Source organism: Lagopus leucura, unplaced genomic scaffold (assembly GCF_019238085.1).
Source record: "Lagopus leucura isolate 7727_CA_CO unplaced genomic scaffold, USGS_WTPT01 Super-Scaffold_100015, whole genome shotgun sequence".
In the NCBI taxonomy this organism is placed as follows: Eukaryota; Metazoa; Chordata; class Aves; order Galliformes; family Phasianidae; genus Lagopus; species Lagopus leucura.
Genome location: NW_024962269.1, coordinates 36,979 through 55,915, shown reverse-complemented (window position 1 = coordinate 55,915; position 18,937 = coordinate 36,979).

Genomic DNA, 18,937 nt, shown 5'->3' with positions numbered 1-18,937 from the left:
CAGAGAACAGAGCAGAGGGAGAACCCATCTACAGACCAGCAGAGTGTGATGAACGTTCTCCCTAATGGTAGTGCTGAGTATCAGGCAATTGATGGCAGGTTCCCACAAAGTGAAAATCCCTCGTGCCATCTTGGTGGGTGCATTACACACCTGGAAGAGTCTCCTCTTCCAAATGGGCTCAGTCAGCAGGAGGACTAATCTCACTGGAAATAATCCAGAGAGGTTTTACAGCATCTTTTGAATGGCTCTTTCTTGCTGACAATTGACGAGTTCATATCCACCGATATCCATTATGGGGTTTATTTTTTTTTATTTCTTGTTAAAAAATGAAAGGGCAGAGCCTGAGAAGAGTAAAACCAGCAACAGAAGCTGAAGACTGACAGCAGCTGCCTGGCAGACAGTGAGTGAAAATGCTCTGACAAGATGAAATGTTTTTTCTTTCATTGAAATCACTCCCTTTCGGAATGACTAATACGCAGCTATCGCACCGTGGATATTTCCAGAGTGATGAGATGCTTTTAAAATATCTCGCCGTGCCTCAAAATATCTCACTCCGGCTCAATAGATCATCCAAAACACCACCCACGGAAATCATAAATAAATAGATACTCTATTGCCACAAAAGAGCAGACCGGCCAGGGCCAGGTCGGCATCCCTCATCGCCGCTGAACTCCTCACCTCGGTGCTCAGCTCTGAGGCTGATGGACACCAGGTACCAACCCCAGGGAGCAGCTCAGTGCTTCCTCCTCTCCCCCATCACCTTCACAAGCCTTCGTCCTGCACATGATGCACCCTGATGGATGCAGCCAGGGCGCCCTGAAGTGCTTTCTTTTTGCTCATGGAAGGAAAAGAGAGCGAATGTTGTGTAGGAGCTGAAATCAGGCTCCTTTGCTTTGCTCAGCAAGAGAAAATTGTTCAGCTCATTGAGACCACGCCACTCTCAAATTGTTTCCCCTTTAGAGAAGTTTACCCATGTGTGGTTTCAAACTTTTGGAGATAAGTTGCCTTTCCAGAATAGCAGAGTCAAAATACATCGCTTGGAAACCGCAGCAAGCCTTGTGCTTCTTTTCCCCTGCTTTCCAAAGGGCTGGACCTACTCCTCCAGCACAGCAGGCGCTGGAGCTTTCAATGGGTTGGAGAAAGATGAATGCCTCGCCCATAAAAGCTCAACCCAGCTGCAGAAATCAGGACCACAAAGTGAGGAGCTATCCAAAAAGTAGAGCTCTGCCATCTGAGCCACCCCAGTTGCTCCCACCATGCTGCTTGGTGTGCCCCTTCCCCTCCTTTTGCTCCCCAAGAACAGGACTGGGAGCTGCCAAGGAAAGACAGAGGTGCTGCAAAGGGTGGAGAGAGAGAGCCCCACACCCCCAACGAAAATAGCTCCAACATCTGTCCTCAGACAGAAATGTATTCACCCGCACAGACACACTCATCAGATGAGGCTCTAAAATATTTACTGCCCAAATATCAATCCTCATAAAGCGAGGCAGCCATTCGGGCCTGGGGAGGGGGAAGGAGACTGGGTGGGTTGTCAATAATGTCATAAACACGGGCAATTTTATGTATCTCTGGAAATGGCCAAGGAACACGCAGTTTGACAGATGTGCGAACGGGTAATGCAGGCTCCCTAGTTATGAGCATGAGGATGTCAAGAGGAATAGATGAGCAGTAATTCAAAGTATATTGGGCTTAGAGAAGTACAGGGACCTTGCAACGAATACGTGATGGGCACTGCGGTGGGGAGGGTTGGGGAGGGAGGTGGTGTGCTGGTCCATGAACACATCCAGCCAAGGGCAGCCCTGCTGGTGTCAAGGAGCAGCCACTGGGATGGGGAATGGGCAGAGCTGTGATGCCTCCGGGTGTTACTGCAGCAGGGTGCGTGGCAGCCTGCTGGATGCTGCCTGGAGCTGGAATGACCTCCGGGCTGACTTCTCAACTCTGCCACTCATATGTCTCTTTAGATCAGAGGATCACACAGAGATCAGAGGGCACCCAGCTTCTGAAGGCTCCTGGTGACTCTGCACCATCAGCGTTGGCCATTTAGAAAGGCCATCGGGTCATTAAGGCTGGGAAAGGCCTCTAAAATCACCAAGTTCAACCCCAACCCATCACCAGCATGCCTCTCAGTGCCACATCTACACGTTTCTTGAAAACCTCCAGTGACAGTGAATCCACCACCTCAATATCAAGAGGTCTACCTCATACCACTCCTCACACAGGGCACCAGACCCGAGATCCAGCAGCAAAGTGCCTTGGGGACTCCCATCAGCCCAGCCCCTTGGCTGATGGCGCTGTTGGGTGGTTCTCCCAGGCCTTCATCCTACACGGTGGGCCAGGCTGTGCATTCAGCTTCTTGCCCCAGCAGGAACCTGTACTATGTGCCTGCTCTCCTAGAAAGACATTTCTGAGCAACAGAGCTGAATTCTGTGAGGGTATATCCAAAATAGCCTGGATGCAAACAGCCAGGCCTGCCTGCCCACTACATCCAGAGTGCCATTTCTTGCAGGTGTAAAAGTCTCCTACACCTAAGGAAGCATCTGAAATGGGATCCCAGATGCCACAGGGTAGCTTTTGGAGGCCTTTCCTTGGGACTCAGTCTATGCAGCAGAAGCAGTGTCCTACACACTGCTTTCTTGGGGAAGCTGGAGAGTCGGGACCTTTGGCTGCTCTGACTCAAAGTCGTTCATGAGAAGGGATATTTGATGTCTACCTGCCCCTCAAGCCCACCTCGGGCCCAGATTAAAAGCCAAAAAGGGGACTTTGCTACTCCACCTGCACACACCCCCACCATCATGCCACCTTTCCTTTCCCATCCATGGAATCTTGGAGTCTGGGTCAAATTAGCATCTCTACACCATTCCAGTGTAGAGCACACTCAACAAACAAATAAATAAATAAAGCCTCAGCAAGAAATCAAAGTAAGTTCCATCTCCAAACTAACGAGCCACCTCCAGCTCCAGGATGGCCTCACTCAGAGACCTCAGCTCTGCTTTGTGCAGATTCACCTCCTCTGGGCATTGCTCCCATTCCATGGGACTCTCCAGCAGGATGTGGTCATATTACCAGCGCTGCAGCCAAGCACACCCTTCCTCCCCAAACGCCACATGGTGCCTGGGGAGGAGTTCATCATTTTCACACACCCTGGTGCTTTCTGTGGGGGGAATTACTCATGAAACCAAGCAGGCGCCCGCGCACCAGCCAGCCCCGCAAAGGTGATTTTCCTTGCGGAAAAATCCATGAATCACTGTGAAAGTAAGCCTGCCTCAAACCAAGGCATGCTGCTCACCATTTGTTTATTAAAAAGCTGCAATCTTTCCCGGCTGATTTTATGACAGATGACTTATCCTAACCACTCACTCATCGCTTATTGCGACACTCAGCTGCAAGCTTCCCCTGCTCACGCTCTGCGAGCTTTTCACAGCTCTCATGGAGAAACATAGAATGACTTTGGATGGAGGGAACGTTAAAGCCCACCCAGTTCCAACTCCACTGCCCTAGGCTGGGTGCCCCCACCAGCTCAGGCTGCCCAGGGCCCATCCATGGCGTTGGGCACCGCGGGGGTTGGGGCACCCACGGCTCTGGACAGCAGTGCCAGAGTCTCAACCTCACGGCTTTGATAGGTTGAATGAGAAGATGGAATAAACGTCAAGCCAATACTTCCTACAGTCTCAGACCTCATCTTTCCACTCCAGTGAGACACTGCCACCACTACATGTTCCCAGAGATGTGTCATTGAGTAATGCTGGGCTTGGGAGAGCAGAGTGCCAACGGCTGGCATGAAGCTCAGGCAGTGAGCAGGGGACAGGCAGAGTCTGCCCAGGCATAGCCATCCTGACACGATGAGATGACCGAGTGGGATCAAGCTGATAATGAGTGCTTCTTTCCCAAAAACAGGCTTGCTTTAATTTGACTTTCTCCTGGAAGCACTCTCCTGTGCACAAGAGCTCTGCAATGAAATGGTATAATAGCAACAAACTTCAATGCCCACAGCCAGAATAGCAGCAGAAGGAGATAATTGCACTTGTTACAGCAGCAGTAACTTATCTCAGGGACGCTTTCCTCACTAATGAGGCTGTTCAAGTCAAAGTCAGTGCAAGCGGAGCAGGCCAGTCCTGGTGCCAGCCTGATGACCAATACCAGTCCCAACCTCACTGCTTCATAGCTTACACCAGCAAGCTGCCTCACATTTATTTCTCCTTAGTAAAGCCTCCCCGTGCAAGCTATTGTTTGCTCTGCCTCCGTTTGCCTTTGGCTACACGCTGGTTTTGAGGCTTCTCCCAGCAGTGCCGCACGTGCCATCCAGCCCCTGGATTCCTGCAGAGAATTTCATGCATCGTTGCCCAGATGCTTGTGGGTCCCTTGGAGCACATGGCAGGCACTGCCTGTGGGGACAGGGTGCAGCCTCTCTGCCAGCTGCATGGCGTGTGCCGGGCACTGCAGCAACTGGAGGCAGAGGGAGCGATTTGCGTGCTCACCTGGAAAGGCAGAGATCCTGCTGCCCCTGCTCCCACCCAGGAGTTAAACACCATCATATTTAAGCCTTCAGCAAAGAGCTGCTCTCCCTGAATTCAATCAGTTTGCCCAAGCGGTGGCAGTGGGAAGGCCTGGAAAAGTAGAGCATGAGAAGAGGAAAGGGAGGGGGGGGGAGCCTGCAAACCATTGCTGGGCACAGCAGAGCAGTGCAGCAAAGGCAGGCGGCATCACTTCGGTCACTGATGTGACCTTGAGAGCTGGGACAAGCTGCAAGGATGAGAGGGAAATCACCCTGTGCACCATGCAGAGAGGCTGGAGCCCACGCAGTGGGTCAGGCTTCAGCCCCTTCCTCAAAATCACAGCTCAGGTGAAGCGCATCCCCTCCCCTTTGCACTGGGACCTGGGGCTGATACAGACAGAAGAACAACAAAGGAGACACAGGTTTCAGCAAATCACAGGCACATCAGAAGCAATAGCTTTCAAGTGCCCGCTCTGTCACGAGATAAATTCCCTCTTGTCCTGCGCCTGGCATGTATGCAGGGAGGATACCTGGGAGTGGGATCCAGGGCACCACCCAGACCCCTTTCCATCCCTGTCCATGGGAGGTGTGTTCCCCCCTCGCCCTGTCTTGTGAGCATCAGTGTTTGGGACCTGCATCAGCATTTGGGACAGCAGGCACATCCAGCAAGGATGCTCCCAAATCAGCATCCTGGCCCTGCACAGCCACGGCAGGGGGGAACAAACCTTGGCTCAGTTTTCCTGCTGCCTGAAATGAGTGAGGGCTGCAGAGGACAGGAGGTCACAGCCCCATAGGATGCCCAGCACTGGGACGTGGCTCGGAGGCGGTGGCCAGAGCAGCTGCAGAGCACAGGCTGTTCTGTATGGCTAGGCTGTCCTCAGGATGCTTTTATTTCCAGAGAGAGCTCATTAGCTCGGCTTGTGCAGGAGTTCGTTTTTTTCCCCCCTGTTACCGAGAGCTGGAAAACTCCACTGAATAACATCTCCAAGCACAGCTGGAACAAAGACAGGGCACGGGGGGAGAGCGGGAACAAAACCAGAGATAATCAAAGCTGCTGCTGCAGCCTCACATCACTGATGGGAGGCCTGAATTCCCAGGCGAAGCTCGCCCGGCCCCCAGCAGCCTGCCCTGTGCTGGGGCTGCGCTCAGCCCTGCTCACCCCCCAGCTGGGGGCTGCACTGGAGCTGGCTCCTGTCCCAGGAGCTGCAGGGCAGGTTTGGGTGGGACAAAGCAGGCTGGAGCAGGTGGGATACCAGGAGCCAGGCTGGGGGAAAGCTAGAGGAAAGCCAGGGGCTAAATGGGCTCATGCATGCACCAGGTAAGGAGGCAGGCACTGCTGCAGGAACACGGGCACGTGCTATCACCAGGGGTGTTTCAGCAGAGATGCCCTGCATGGAGCAGCCCACAGCCAGCTCCTCCTCACCAAGCTCTGGTTCTCCTCTCCCATCCCTGCACAGCCCAGCTCGCCACAGCCAAAAATCACGTAGGAGCAGCAGGAGATAAGCCGGCTCCCCAGATATGATCTAAAGCTCTGTTATCACCTTAACCTTTCTGCGATTCATTTATCCCTCCCAGATCTGTTCCTCCCTATCAGGATCCTCCTGCTCTTCCCCTCTGCTCACCCTGCAGAGGCTCTCAGAGCAGGGGAAGCTGTGGCAGCCTGATTCAAATGGGCTGCTGCTCGCTGCACCTAATGGGATGGACTCCGATTGACTGGCCCAAGCGATTTAAAGTTAATAAAATGTTAAAAGCAGCCCTATAAATCACCCGCACAGGAAGTGACCTGGACAGGAGGCCTAACGAGCTAGCAGAGGGTTTTATTTAAAAGCCATTTGTCTAAGAAGCACAACACAAAGAGTCAAATAACTCTTAGGAAAGCAGGAACGCTGGAGCTACGGGGAGGATTAGAGAGGGCAAAATATTTATGGCTGAGGACATCAGTGCTAACCAGCTCCTGCTTCCCAACCAGATTGGTTTGGGAGGCTGAGATGGGACAGGTCGGGCCAGAGAGCTCCTGCAGCAGGGATCTGTGCCCTCCCTGCACAATGCCCAAGGCACCCACATCTTCCTACCCATCCCAGCTGCTCCACACAAGGCACTCAGCAGATGGAAAAGTTGCAATGCTCACGCGTTAACACACACACCCAACGCTGCTTGCGACAGGAAGCTTTCTAGCAAAGAAGCTTAAAAATCTCCAAGCTTAAAGCACCAAGATTTTGATTTCTAAACCCAATCTCTCCCCCTTAGCCATGACCACCACTTCCACAGCAGCACGGCTGCAGTCCTTACCTCTGGAGGACCACGTGGGCTGCAGCAGAGGGGCTATCAGCACCGGGGGGGGTGGGCACAGGGGGCTGCTCCGGCGGCTCTGCGGCTGCTGGGGGTGGCTCATGGCTCCCAGGTGCAGGGTGCTGTGGAGGAGAAGGCACAGGGGGTGTCAGGATGGGAAAGCACAGCCTCGAGTCCCCACCTCAGCCTGTGTGGGTTTGATTGTCATAGGGGGCAGCATCACTGTCCCTCAGGCCACCCTGTGCTACGTGTGCCATGTGCTACACGTGCTCAACCACTCATGTACCTGAAGAAAAAATGTGGCATCTGAATTTCCAGGCACCTGGCTGCTTAGCAGTATGGCATTGATGGTCTGCATGCATAGGCTGAGGAGGGTTTGAACTTGGTCGCCCTCGGCGGCCAGATGTCCTACTCCCACTCTTGCTCATGGGGACGTATGCATTTTCTAATTGCTGAATTTGTAGCTTGTCTGCCTTCCTTTCCTTTCTCAGATGTGCTACAAAGACACTGAGCAGCTAATATTTCCTCCATACTTCTTCCTTTCCAGCCCATCACTATGTTATGAATATTTCCAGAAATTTTAGAACCCAAGCCTTAAACAAAGACTGAAACAAGTGTAAGCTTTGCTTGCTTACAAACATTTCTCTTAATCTACTCAAGTACTCGTCTGAATTTTCATCCTTGAATAGTTTGCATGCATAAACTTGAGTCCAATCTGTTTTTCTAGGACATACTTGGGAAACAGCATTCAAAATAGAACCCCTGGGCAATTTAATATCAGCGTTTGGCATGGGCTATGTCACATAGTTTCCTGTGGAACTGCAGACTTAAAAAGCTGGCCCATGGTTAAGTTACCATTGTTTATTATTATCCTAAGCCCCTCGTTCAATTTCCAGTCTGGGAACAACAAAACCCTTGCTGTTGAAATGAGAGGGCTCAGACTCAGGGCTAGTTGTAGAATCAGCTTGGGTACATGAAAGACCAATGCGTGGATGAGAAAAACAACGTGGGTTTCCCACCGATACAAATAAAGATACAAATGCTGAGGTGGTTTGGTTCATTGATCAGTTGATTTCCATTATTTTTATTTTCTTTTTTTTTTTGTTGTTGTTTTTATTTAACTTTTCCTGGTAGTCTTTTTTGCAACTCAGTTCACTGTTTAGATGCACTACTGCACCAACTAACAGGCATCCCACTGAGTCTCTGTGACCGTTGCGGTTAGAATCAAAACCACATTAAGGGAAATTGTTCCAGAGGATCATCCTGGGTACAGCAATTGCATTTTTCTAAAATCTTGCAAGTTTTATAGGAGGAATACATAAATTGGGCATGGCTCCTTTGGAGAGAGCCTCACCCTGATGCCAGGTTCTGATGGCCATCTGTATTCAGTTTCACTGACACACGCAACACAGGGGTGAGTTACAGGGAATGCCAGCCTGCAGATTAATCTCCTCAAGATGACTTCTGCCAGCCCTTGACGCTAAAGATCTCTTCAGACTCTTTCATACCAAGGAAGCGATTTGCTATTCAAACATTTGGCTGTGTTTCAGGCCCACCACGATCACAGAATCGTTAGGGTTGGAGAAGACCTCTAAAGTCACCAAGCCCAACCCCAACCCATCCACTATGCCCATTATCCATGTCTTTGCGTTCTTGAACACCTCCAGGGGTGGTGGAGTCACTGGGCAGCCCATTTCAGTTCCTGACTGCTCTTTCTGAGAAGAAATTTCTCCTAACATCCAAACTGACTTTCCCCTGGCACAGCTTGTGGCCATCTCCTCTCATTACCAGTTTTGCATTTCAGTCACATCAAGATGGCAGCCCACCTGAGACGCGAGGCCTCCCTGCCATCACACCAAGATGGCTCACACCACAGTGGTACGAGGCAGGGAAGAAGGAAGGGGTCCATTAAAGCCAGACATCTCTGTCTGATCCAGATGTTGGGGGTCAAGGGCAGGTTTCTTCAGTGATGGGGCTCAAGCAGCTCCTCCAGGGACCAGATGGAGGAGGGTTGCAGAGGACCCTCCTGTTGAGTCACGAACCTCCTCCTGGAGCCTGGCATGGACCCAGCCTCAGTGACGAGTTACCATCTCATGCCTGAGAGCTCTCACATGCACGCACAAGCAGCGGACTGGACAGACAAAACGAAATATACTCCCCCCAGAAATTAAGAGCTTATGTTTACCCAAATAAATTAGATTTTCCACCTGAATCGATCAATTAAAATGAAGTTTACTTTAGCCGTCTTCGTGGCCCCGGGTTGACGTGTATTTTAAAAGTCCAAATGGTTGCTTCTGAGCGCGGCGAAGAGACTACAGACAATCCTCACCAGTGGGGAATGGTTTAATTTCTTTTTTTTAAAGAAGGTCTTTACCTTTTTAGTTGGGCACCTGGGGTCGGGAGGAGACAGCCTGCGGTTCCCCCAAGCTGTGGCACAAAACGCACTGTCTGAGTCACAGCACTGTAATTGCTGGAGGATATCAGGAGAGCATAACAACACAAGCACAGTTTGGGACAGATCTGGCAGAAGCTTCATTAACCATGATCATAGCAATAGCATTGCTCAGGAAGTATTTCCCTCTCTGCACAGTTTGCAGAAACCCGACTTACGTAACTGTTTCAGGGAAATGAAAGGGGCAAGGAGAATCATCCCAAGTTAGAGGCAGGCATGCATTGCTGGAAAGGATGGGTTCCAGAAAGTTATTTATATGCCAGTGAAGCCAAGTGCCCGTTCATGGGAGGGAATGGACAAAGCTCAGTGGACCTGTATGGCCAGGGAGCTCTCCTCAAGCACCTTATAAGTGATGAGGTGTCCTTGGAACAACGCCTCCTGTTTGCCTGAACAAGCAGCAAGACCCTCGCCTGATGGAGAAGAAAGCACCTTCATTCCTCTCTGACCAGCTTCACCTTTGCATGCAGTGCTATTATCTCCAGCCTGGCTATGATTTAATACATTTATTTCACTGTGAGATCTCCGTGGCAGAGCTCACATCCTTTTTTTTTCCTTTTCGCATCTCAGTGTTGATCAGTCGGTGCTTAGCAAATTAATAATAAAGAGAAGGCGCCCTGAAAAATAGTTTCCTGTCCTCGGGAAAGTGGCCGTGCCTCCCAATCACTCCAAAGGGCACCGCTTCAGACCTCGCTGAGCAAATGGCATTTAGCTGCAGCCACCTTTTAATGGGAATGATGTGCTCCTACAAGGGATGCAGTCAAGTGTGTCACATCTGAAGTTAGCCACGTGCTGCACAGCAAAAGGGTGGGAGGGACAAAGGGATGGAAGGAAACGCTGTCAGCCTCAGCGTCCAGCAGCAGCCGCTCCTGGCCCCATCCCAAGGCCTGACATCCTACCCCGAGCTGCCAGTCACATTCAGCATCCAGGTCGGGAGAAGCATCCGCGAGGATCGCCGCGAAGGCGGGCAAATATTTGCCAAGGATTCTTCCAAATCTCCAGGCCCGCCACGCGCTTGCTGCAAATGTATTTGCTGATCGTGGTCCTTGCACAAATTTGCAAATGAAGAGCAAAGAAGAGCACCGCTTCGGAGACAACTCCGCTGACTCGAATTAGGGTGCAGTAATTAACACCTTGGGAACGACTGGTGCGCTACCTGAGCTGCACACAGACGAGGAGTCTTCTCCTCTCATCTTGATGCCCTACCCTCAAGCTCTAGCCTGGCCAAGAACCCCGCTAATTAGCTACACTAATTAATCACAGTTTCTATTGTTTATCTTCTTGTTCAGCCACAAGCAGCCGGGTGCATGGCCGCAGTGGTAAGCCCAGATCACCTTCAAAGAGCACCAGCACGGCTCCACAGCAATGCTGGGAGGTGCACAAGCTCTGCCACCACTGCTGGCACAGCACACAGCAGCCACCCTCCTAAACCTGCTAATCCCCCAGCATGCCAAAATCCATGGCCAGGCCGTGCTGAGGACAGAGCTGACAAGCCATTACCTCTCTGCTTGCTCCCTTTTGTCAATGCTTGTTTTAAACATGTATTTTTGCAAAAAGACACCGAAAAGAGAGAAAAGAAATGTTGGTCCGAGTGAGGCTGTGTTGTTAAATACTGAGAAATCCAACCTGGAATCCAACAGAGGCCAAGGCTTCTGGGCTTTGACACAGCCGACAAGCTGCAGCACAATGAGGAAATGCACGCACAGAAATAGCCAGCCAGGATAAAGGATTTACTGCCTCTTTCACAGAAAAGAAAAGAATGAGCTTAAACTCTCCATTTAGGAGCTGTTAAAAAAAAAAAAAAAAGCCAACAGATCTGCAGGAGGAATATTTCAGCAGCAGGATTAGCAGGAAGTGAAGAAAAGCCAAATCCTTCTGTCCTGAGCACACAAGAGGATGCCGACCTTCTGCTCCGGGTCACCTCCATCCCAACACATCTGTGGGCAGCCAGGTCCCAGCGCAGCTCCTTGGCACAGCGGGCATCACAGGAGCCCCCAACCAAGGGGCTGTGCTGGTTGAAGAGCTGCTGCTTCATCACAGCCCCATCCTCCCTCAGCCACAGCCTCCAGCTGTAAGGCAAAGTTTCAGCTTCCCTGAAAGTTTACTCCGTCTCAAGATGAAAGGAACTCTGGAAGAAGAGACAGGAACCCAGTTTCCCTGAGGAGAGCAGTTCAGCTGGATTCTTTCTGACTAGCACCAGTCAGAACGGAGCACTGCAGCCAGCCACACGAAAGATCTTACCCTTCTCATGGAACCAGATCAAGTCTCCCAGCTGGAGGCCAGAAGAGTGGCAGAAGAACCCACCCATGATCCTGCTGGGAAGTGAGTTAAAAACCACAGCCTTCATTTCTGGGCTTAAACAGAGCACGATTTGCAAACCCAGCCCAAGGCAGCTCCTGGCAGAGCCATCACATCATCTTTCTGCCACCCCACAGAGAGACAGGAGCCGCTGGGGGCTCTTCTCACCTCCCTGCCCTCGAGGCAGGACTTTCACTTTTCAATGGACACGGTCAAGCATGGCCTTACCACCTCCAGCAATGGCTATCATTAAGGTTGGAGAAGACCTCTAAGATCACCTCCTCCAACCATCCACCTACCACCAGTACTGCCCACTAACCATGCCACGTGTCTGCATTTCTTGAGCACCTCCAGGGACAGCAACACCACCACCCTGTGCAGCCCATTCCAGTGCCCAACCACTTTTTCACAGAAAGTTTTTCCCTACACCCAACCTGAACCTCCCCTGGTGCAACTTAAGGCCATCACCTCTTGTCTAGTGATCTAGCAGCCTCCCTTGGCAGCTCGTGCGCTGCTTAATTACCCCTGTAGTTATGCATTGAAGTTTTTTATTGTAAGCAGCAGCTGATTTCTCAGCAGCAACAAATACTTGCGAAAGCTTCCTCCCTGGCACACGCTCTCTATTGTTCATCTCTTTCACATAAAGCGTTCCTAATGAAGAGGGAAAGGAGGATCTTGGCTTCTTTCAAAACAATCTGAAATATTATATTAAAAACATGCGCTGAGTGTTGACACATTTACTGCGTTGCTTTATAAAGCAAATTGCCCGAGCTCATTGTGAGCTTGACACTATAAAGACAGCACGTAGCTACACAGCTGGAAGGATACAGCTGCAAGAAGACCCACTCACACGAGGTACAGTGCACCAGACTTTAGGGGCAGCTGAAACCACCAGCACCAAACAGCACCTCCTGGTCTGAGGCCCCGAGGGGAGTAGTGGAGGGGAGGTTTAGATTGGATGCAAGGAAGAAGTTTTGTACACTAAGGGCAGTGAGGCAGTGGCACGGGTTGCCCAGAGAGGCAGTGGGGCCCCATCCCTGCAGACATCAAGGTCAGGCTGGAGGGCTCTGACGTTCTGTGGGTGTCCCTGTGCATTGCAGGGGTTGCACTGATGGACTTTAAGGGCCTCTTCCAACTCAAATGGTTCTATGGTTCTGCTTGTAGTATGTACCGAGCCTGCTAGCAATGGGCAACTGTGGAAGCATACTCCAGTGTCTGCCCCTCCGCACCAGTCCCTTGGAAATGAACAGATCATCCTTGGGAAGTGCCCATCTTCTCCTCCAAGCAGACCAGCACCCAAGGGTTCTCAGCACAGGACAGGGAGGCTGCAGCATGCACAGAGCTGGTTTAGGTGCATTTACACATGACTTATCCTGGTTATACAACCATATCCCAGATCTGGTCCTTGGCACGAGGTCCTGCTCCTCCAAGTCCAGCTGAGGCCAAGCACAACCATTGCACAGCCAAAGGCTGCCCTCTGTCAGGAGGTGACAAAAGCCATCCAGGGAGAACAAGGGGCAACACAACATCCCCAGTTTCAGCACAGAGGAAGGCAAAGCAAGGGAAGGACTACAGAGGCCCCGAGCACCATACAGCTGCAGACAGAAGGCAGGGCTGGGAGAGCAACTGCAGAGGGATGGGATGTGCCGGAGCCTTCCCTAATGTAGAGAAAATTGCTTTTGCCAACTATCTGCAGTTTGGAAGCAATTACGTTTGGGGGAAAGCCGAGAGAGCACGTCTGGATGCTGCGAGCATGGCGTGTGTGCTTTAAAATGCAAGATATGAGCTGGGGGAAAAAAAAAAAAAGAAAAAGAGAGAGAAAATTCCACTAAACAAAATGCTGTGCTGCGTTCAGTGCTGGGAGGTTGAAGTGCTGGTGCTAAAAGGGAGGACAGGAGCCGGGTGCCAGCCCCGTGCAGCCGTGCAGGCACCCAACTGCTGTGCTGGCTGCAGAGAGCTCCTCCAAGCTGCAGTGCACCTCTGCAAAAGTCTATAGCAAAGCTTCCAGGGAACTCCTTCTCATGGCTTCACCCTGCAACCCTTCACTCCTCACCCCTCTCAGTCGTTGGAATTACAGAGGATTTTAGATCGTTAGTGCTCTGTCTCTAACGAGGGGGGCGGCAGGTGCTGCGAGGACTGCTGCCATCACTGCTCCCACACCAATCCCATGCTGTGTGCCCACGTGTGCTCCGTCCTTATCTGCTCCAGGACAGGTGTGGGAGCTGATGGCAGCCCTAACAGTGCCCCTTTTCAAAGTGCCACCACTCTGCCATCGCTAGGGGCTCGGAATTGAGACATGAAGGAGATTTGTGCCTGAGATAATGGCATTTATTAGACAAGCTATTGAGGACAAAACAAAAGCCAACAGCGGAGAGCCACTGCAAGCAAGGCTTTCAAAAAAATCCATCAAGAACACAAAGAGGAGCAGTGCTAATAGGTGGTGCTTCCCATCGCTGATTAGAAAGCTTGTGCAGTCCCTTAATGGCTTTGGATGAGAGCAGGCTGGTGTCACTGAGCATGAGGTGACAAGCACACATGAGCGGAGGTGACAGCGCCAGCCTGCTGTGTCTCACGGGGTCTGTGAGGACAGGGCAAGCAGAGAGGGCACGTCCTTGTCCCTTATCCCTTGTCCCTTGATCCTAGCACGGTGGGGTCAGCACAGCCCTCTCCTGCTACCCCCCACCTGCACCACAATCATTGCACAAAGGCCCAACCCTGCAAACACACAGCAGGGACCACAGCCACTGAACATCTCTCCATCCATTCCCTGGTGGAATATTTTACATTTCCAACTTGGGCAAACAACACAAGAAGCCACCAAGGCTCTGGTGGCTAAAGCAGCCCCCCAGGAAGCCTCTTCCACACCCGACCTTGCCAGCCCCTTCTTGCTGCAGGGCTGGGGTGCAAACCGAGGCAGAGCCGGCAGCGGGGAGATGGGAACACGAGGGCGTCCCTGCCGCCCAGCAGCTCAGCCTGAATTTATTGCTTGTGACACGCTGTCAAAGTGAGACGCGCCTCGTTAATCAGAGCCGAGGCAAACAAGAGGGCTCCTTAGTGAATTAAGGGAAATTAGGCAGGCTCCGCTGGGTGCACCGCTGCCTTCCTTCCTGCTGGGGGTGGACAGGAGAAGCAGGGCACGATGCACAGCACTGCCCACCAAGGATGCTCTGCTTCCCCTCCCCCCCCCCCCCAAAAAAAAAGGGGTGCACAAGACTCAAAGCACGGCTCCAGCACCAGCAGTGCAGCAGCTGCCAGTGGGCTGCCCAGCGCTCTGCTCAGGAGAGCTTGGATGCTCATGGAAAGCAGCTCAGCCCACGTGCTGGGCCAGCCCCAGAACAGCCAGCATCCCTAAAAACCGAGTTTCCCCGTGGATACAGGCAGGAGAGGCAAACACCAGCAAACACCAGGCTGTGTGCACCACTGGCACGGATGCACACAGAGCCCCAGCTGGCACTGGGAGCTCTACACCAAGAGATTCCTTTGCAGAGCTCCCCAGGCGCTTTGTTTCCCAACTCTTAAAACAGAACCCATTGACTCTTCCCGAGTGTAGTTCTCTGCTAAGGATGAGATCTATTTTTAAAAGCTTTTCTTTTACAAATGACGTGGTTTTCCTTTGTGGGCTAGGCTGAGCTGGCACATGCTGTGCTTTGTTTTCCAAGCAGTATCAGCCCTCACTGCACAAGGCTCTCCTCTGGCACCTCAGCGGTGCCCTGGGCTGTTTGGGTAGCGTGCAACCAGCCCTGTCCTCTCCGAGCCCCTCTGTGCCATCAGGGATGCTGAACCACACCCTGACAGCAGCAGTTCAACAAGCCCAATCCTTGCACAGGGAGCTCAGGGCAGAAAAGAGCTTCCAGCTCCCACTGGTGGAACCAGCTCTGCTCCAACCTCAGAAGCACCCAGCAGACAAAGGAGAAGCTGCAGCCCTAGAAGGTGTCCTGGTTGTCACCGTCCCAGGGCTGGAGACAGATCCCCTACGAGCAGAACGGAGTCCCTGCACTGCAGGAGGGTGCACCCAATCAGCCCTTCCCCGGGCCCTCATACACCTGCAGGCACTGGCACAGGCATGCCTCATCTCCTGGACAGCCCCAGGGATGCTGCCTGTGGGACGTAGGCACTGTCAGTCTGGTCCCTCAGTGCCAGGCAGGCTGAGCCCAGCCATCAGCAGCATTTTCCCTAAATTAAACAATAAACAAGCAGCCGTTTCAGCTTTTCCTTACGCTGTGGCTCCTTATTAATCCCCACAGTAAACACAAAGGGAAGAAAAACAATTAACCTAAGAGGAATGCTTTCCGTTTAAGGATACGGATTGCTGCTACAAGCAGGCAACGGAGCCGAGCGAAGCGCAGCCAGCACCACAACATCTGGCAGGGCCAGGCAGTGTGGCAGGCCCTGGTCCCTGTGGGAAGGGGCAGGGTTCCCAGCCCACCCCACAGCTCTATGAAGCCCAGGATGACTCGCCTGGAGATGTGCCAGGTGCTGGCAGCAGCACCTCACTCCTGTCTGGCTTTGTTAGCAAAGGAACCCGGAGCTCTGCATCTCCTGGTAGGTCCACTGCTCATCCCGCCGGAGCTGCTGCCCGCACGGTGCACCCAGCTAATTAATTACACAGTGCAATCCAATCAGCCCGGCCATCCCATTTCACCTAAAGGCATTTAAGAGATAACGCCACCGATCCCCAGATGGACTGGCCTGACCCCAGGCTCCGGCAGCGCGGGTGCTCCAGGAGCTGGCACTGCCCCGAGCCACAAGCAGGTGATGGGAAGCCACCTGCCCAGGCTGGGCACACTCTCAGTGTAGCAGAAGGACGGATCTGAAGGACAGATGCCAGCCCATCCCCTCCCTGCTGCCGACGTGTGCCCCGCATATGCTCAGCTACGGTGGAGGCTGCCTTGTTCTGATAAACCACACTGCATGGCAGGCCGTCTGGCTTGTGTGCTGCAGCTAGCCTCAATGCCTGCCCAAGCTCCCACTCCGCTTACTCCCCCCAAAAAGCCCTATAAGTGGCAGCCTGGCCCTACCTGCAGGTGCTGGAGCAGGTTGCAGTGCTGGATCCTCGCAGCCCTGCAAGGTCTCAGTGCTCCGTGCCAGCTGAGCTCACAGCCTTCTTATGTTCAATGATGAAAGTGGCTGATCTCTGATTTACTGATCCTACACTTGGTTAATTTTGCCTACCCGGGGTGAGGATAAGCTCTTGGATTTGCAGACATTTTGAGGATTGTGGTTTTAATTTTTTTTTTTCCCTCCATTATTTTGTGTGCATGCGTCAAAAGCTCTTACGCCTTGATCCAAAGCCCAAAGCCAGAGCAGGGGATATACATCAAGTCTAAATATGCTCCCGTCACAGGTGGCATCAAAAGCTTGTTGCTGTTGCAGTGAGTGTGGCTTTGGCTCGTGCTCTGTCCAGCCTGCCCCACGGCTGCTTGGCTCCATCACTCCACTGCACAACCACTTGCACCTCCCAGCCCCTAAAGCAATGAGCATCACTACAACAACCAAACACCACGGTTTCACCCAGTTTCACCAGCTCCTTCACACCTCCGAGCAAGTGGGGGCTCGGGGGCATTGCAGCACACACAACATCTGCCCCATGCACCTCTGGGAAAGCTCAGGAATGAGGATAGAGGATAGCTCAGCACATCTGGATGGAGGATAAGATCAAGTACGATGCCCTTCCACCTCCTGCTGGTGCGTCCCAGCCCAGCACTGCACCGCTTCAGGGCTCAGAGAGGCATCCTCGTGGTGGTGACACGGCTGTGCTGGGGTACCACAGCTGGGGGTTCTGCAGACCTCCTGCCTCCCACCTGGGCTCTGGGGCACGAGGAGCAGGGAGCAGCGGGACGGGGAGGAGGAGCTGATCCATACATCCCCATACTGCAGCCGTGGTGGGGTGAGGGGAGAGGCTTTCCCCATGGCTGCGGGACTGCAGCCCTTCAGATGCTGATGTCAAGAGCTGGTTCAGCACCTCAGGGATTTGGGTGGGAGGAGGACAGAAGATGCTCGATGGACCCTGAGCTCATCCAACCTTCCATCTCACAGAGTGCTGTGCAGAGCCCAGGTTCTGGAGGTGCTTTGCTCACTGTCAGCTCCCCTGTGCCCCATGCAGCGCACTGTCTCCTGACAAGCAGGACGAGGGCTCCCCGGGGAGCTGCCTGCTTCAGAAGCAGAGCAGTGCTGGAAGAGCACCGGCCCTCAGAGGACAGCACCGATGTGATGTTGTGCCACCAGCCCAGAGCACCTGCTCTGCATCCAGCCCCAAAGCACCGAAGGAACGCGCTGAGAGAACCCCCAGCCTACAGCAACCATCCTTCCTTTGCCAGCTGTGCCAATAGGATTGCCACTGGAGCCCGCACCACCTTCCATACCCTGCTATGAAGCTGCCAATTAAACCACCGAGCTGCTCTCGGCTCAGCCTCCCGTGCACGAAACCCTCCTGTTATCTCGCACCTGCCAAGAGCTGTGTCCCGGCAGATTTCTCTCGAGCTGACACGGGAGGGTAATTAAACCCTTCTCTCTCCTCCGCCAGAAGCGCAGCGGATGAAAGCCGATCCCTGGGGCCCTCGGGTCGCCGTTGCGGTGGTGGGCTGCCGTGCCAGGCGGGCAGCACGAGGGGAGGGGGCAGCTTCAGATTCGCCCTCATTGGGAAAGGGACGCGTGCCGAGCAGGGCGGTCACCTGCTGCTGCAACACCGAATGGCAGCGGATCAAGAGCCATTGGGGGCACCGTCCCCGAGCCGCCGGTCCCGGAGCTCCGGGCGCGATCCTCCGGGAACCCTACCCGCCTCCAAGGGATCCAAGGGAGAGGGTCCCCAAAGCAAGGACCGCTGCCGGCAGCGCGGAGCCCGCCCCCCCGCCCGCGGATACCCGGCAGCTCCCCGGGGACACGGCGCTTCCCTCCGCGCCCGGACCCCCATCTCCCACCTCCGTTTTACCTCCGTTGGGCGGTCGGGCGAGCGGCGCCGCGCTGCAGCTGGGCTGGGCTCGGCGGGGCCCGGCGCATCCTCCGCCGCTCCGGCTCCGCCCGGCTCCGCGCTCCCCGGGCACCGCGGCAGCGGCGGGGGCGAGCTCCCGCCCCGGGGCTGCGGCTCCGGCTGCGGCCGGCCCCGCACAGAGCGGCTCAGGCTCCGCTCAGCCGCCGCGCCGGGCACCTCCCGCAGCCGCCGCCGCCGCCGCGCCCCCCCCCCCCCCCCCCACCCCCCCCACCCCCCCCGCGCCTCCCGCGCCCGGCCCCGGTGACAAATGGCGGGGCGGCCGGGCTGGCTTTAAAGGGAGAGAGCCGGCCGTGTGGAGCCCCGAGTGCCGGGAGGACGCTGCGGTGGAGCCCCGACCTCTCAGCGCAACGGTGGGAGCTCTGCTCCCTTCGCATCCGTGGGCACGCCGAGGCGTCGGGGCTCAGCCGCACCCCTGGCTATG